This window comes from Pyrgilauda ruficollis, unplaced genomic scaffold (assembly GCF_017590135.1).
Source record: "Pyrgilauda ruficollis isolate IOZ18807 unplaced genomic scaffold, ASM1759013v1 scaffold14, whole genome shotgun sequence".
Lineage (NCBI taxonomy): Eukaryota > Metazoa > Chordata > Aves > Passeriformes > Passeridae > Pyrgilauda > Pyrgilauda ruficollis.
The window spans coordinates 7108403-7111898 of NW_024512543.1; positions in this window are offsets into that span (position 1 = coordinate 7108403).

A 3496-nucleotide genomic window follows, 5' to 3' on the forward strand; every position below is an offset into this window, starting at 1 on the left:
CTAAAAACTTCTTGGTTTTAAGTTGGCCTAACTTCAGGTACTTCAACCTCTGATCTGATCAACTATGATTACAGTGGAAAAAGAGCACACTGCCTGCATCTGCAAGACCATCTACTCACATCAACAGGTATTGCAGGTAGTCTTCCTTTTGTGGGGTTTCTAGACTGCTATAGACAAGGATCATTTTGCATTCACAATAATGTGGGTTTATTTTCCTCTGCAGTTGATGACCATGCTCTATGTAGCTGATAAGCTCTAGCTGAATCTTTTGAGCTAAGTGCTTAGCAACTAAGATTTTGTAAGTTCACTTGATGCTGTTGTATAAGGAAACAATTCTTATATTTAAAAAAAAACTTTGGAAGATTTTTATAATAATTCCTGTTGTGGATTTTTGAATCCTGAAGTAGTGAAGGAACAACATAAAATAACTAATGGGATATCATACTCTAATAAGAAAACAATTACTTCCTATGAAAATACCTGCTTTTTTGTCTGTCCTTGCAGTGTCAAAGGCAAACTTCTGTGTAGCAGCAGATATTCTGACAGCATCTCTAGTCACTTCCCTAACAGGTCTTATTGTGTCTGCAGTGATTCTAAGAGGAATTACACTTAAAATGCAAGCACCATAATGCTGTGAAGGTAAAAGCTCTGCTTCTTTGTTAGGTTGCTCAGGGCAGCAGCAGATAAACAGGAAATCCAAAGGCAAAGGAGGGAGCAGAATCTTGTGGTGGAGTAGCAGAGAGGCCAAACCACTGGTGGCCTGCTGCTGAGAGTGTTTAAGCCAGCTTTGTGGAGCAGGAGTCTTAGTAAAGGTCTCAGTGTCCTAGAAAAAGTGCTGCCTGGGAAAATGCAGGAGCACACAACGAAAGGTGGTGGTGTTTTCTTAAGGGTGCTGTACCTTGGAATAGAATGGTTGAATTAATTTTTCCACTTCTCTACTGTCTCCAAATTTGTTCATAGCCAAGCAATGTTGTTATGTTGAACTTTACTTTTCTATAGTTCAGTGCAAAATCTTTGGAGTCTATTAACTCCAGTAAGCAAAAAATTTATCTGGAGCCACACCTAAAAATCTTAATCTGGGACAGAAGTATTGCTAAGTCTGTTGCTTTTGATGTGGGAAATATTATACCAAGCTAGACTTTCAATCACATGTTTGTGGTTAGTTCAGTTGCCAGTTGAGGCACTTTAAGCACCTCAAAAGGAAGAAAAACAAATACAGGAAGCAGTGTTTAATCAGAATTTGATATTGATATGACATGGATTTGAAAAAGGTAATGAGATCTAGAGGTGTTAGAGGTTGAAACATTTCCAGTGGAAAAAGGGAAATACTGTTGAACAAAGTTCTGATAGGGTTTTATGTAGAACAATTTTATGCTGGAATATCACCCATATTTGAGGAAAATTAGCTCACAACAGAGGCTTGGATGAAAGAGTATGCATGGGAAAGGGAAAACCTGCCATTTGAGAGGACACTGGGTGACTGTAGCTTAATTTGTTTGTTACAACAACAATTGAGAATGGACCTGTCTGTTCTACATGAAAGCAACTTAGAGAAGGGAGATAAAGCTAGGAGGCCAATGGTGGTGTGAGAACAAATATATTGAGGAATAAACTGAGGCTGGACATAAGAAGAATGTTTCAGAGTTTTGTGAAATCTATGAAAACGTTGAGAATGGTTAGGCTAGCTTATTGGTGGACATGTAAAGCAGAAGCTGATGAATTGATAGAACAAATGATTTATACAGAGGTATGCCAATGTTTTTAAGAAGTGTTCTCCTGTTTCACATCTTGGTGATCAGGGCTCAACAACTGGTAGGAAGGGAAATGCTGATATGTCCCTAAGCTCCATATAAGCAATGGGAGCCTGTATTGTTTTCTCCTGAGAATAAATCCTACTGCAGGAGTGGAGAACAGTCTGTGCACACACCTGGGTGCTTTTCCATACCTGTCACATTTTTCAAATCCTTTAAAGGGAGTAGTGCCCTCTTGCATGACACTGCAATGACACTCCTCAACAAGGCATCACCTGCTGCATTTATAATCTTAAAATATCATAAGAGCTTGAGCTAGAATAGGCTGCTGCATTTAGCAGGCTTGCTGTAAAATGGTATTTGGTATGAGGTTATTTCCTCCAAATGTATTTGACAGAGGGGCTTTTCAATTTCAGGGCAAAATACATCGGTTAGAATTGGGGTTAGTAATAAGGGAGACATATGGGAACACATTCTGTTACAAACTATAAGCTTTGTAAATTATTTTCATTACTATATAAAGATATACATTATCTAAATTTTATAGATAAAACATGAACTATTAATTACTTGTCATGTACCTCATCTTTCTTTTTGTAATTTTGTGGGTTTGTAATTATGCCAATGTTTTGACTACTGCACTCTTTTATCCATGGTTTCAGTGAAGCTCTACATCACATGCAGGTGATGAATTTTTTGGTTGTGGTTGTTTTTTGTTTGTTTTCTGAACTAGTTATTGCATTGCTGACCATCACAGGTCAGCTAAGAGTTGTATAATGTCACACAAACCAGAACTTCTGTTGAGGATTCCACAGAGACTGATTCATGCCTTATGTGCTTTCAGCCCAAGGGTGTTGATGTAAATATCAGGCTGAGTTTACCTTAGGAGTAAACACAAAGGGCTGTAAAGCTTGATTAGCTAGGTGTGGTAAAAAAATGCTGCTCAGAAAATTATAGACAAAAATTCTAATTATTTTCTCTTTAAAAAAAAATCCCACAATGTCATAAAGGTAATTAAATTTTACACGAGACCTTCAGTTATAAAACAAACAAATCTTTACATAACCCCAGTGGGGGACAAATATCTTTATAAAAGTCTAGTTATGGTTACTGTCCCTGCCCAATTTGACCATCACAAGCATTTCCTTCTGCTTTGTGACAAGTAGAAATTAAAGAAGGTTTTGTGGTACTTCTGCGAAGTTAACCAGGCTCTGTATCTTTGCAATGCATTCTTTTCCATCTCTGCTGCTAAAGGTTCTCATTGGAAAGCAGCTATGCCCCTCTAGATCTAAAGTGTAGTGTGACCACTGCACAAGCGCAGCAGTGCTGAGCCCTAGTCAGAATTGGAAGACTCATTGCAGGCACATCCTTGATTTAAATGTAGGGTGTGGGATATTTTTCCTTCAACATTCCACCACTGTGCCAGCCACCAATGTGCCAGAGCAATGGAAGTTCCCTGCTGTTAAGATTATTTCCCAGCTCACTTTGTTTTTTTTCTTAAGGGTGTGTTTGTGTTCGTTTGGGTTTTGTTTTGTTTTTTGCACTTTTGCAGGGTTTTTTGCGTGTGTTTGAATTTTTGCTGTTAGAAAATGGTGGCAGTTGAAAAGCAGAGCTGAAATTGAGAAGCTTGACAGGGATTAGAGTGGATGGACTGTATTTTTCAGGTGCTTTGCGAATGCTTTGCTTGCAGAAGTTAGCCCCTGTTCTGTAATGAGGTGTGCTGGAAATGGCATCTGGACAGCTGC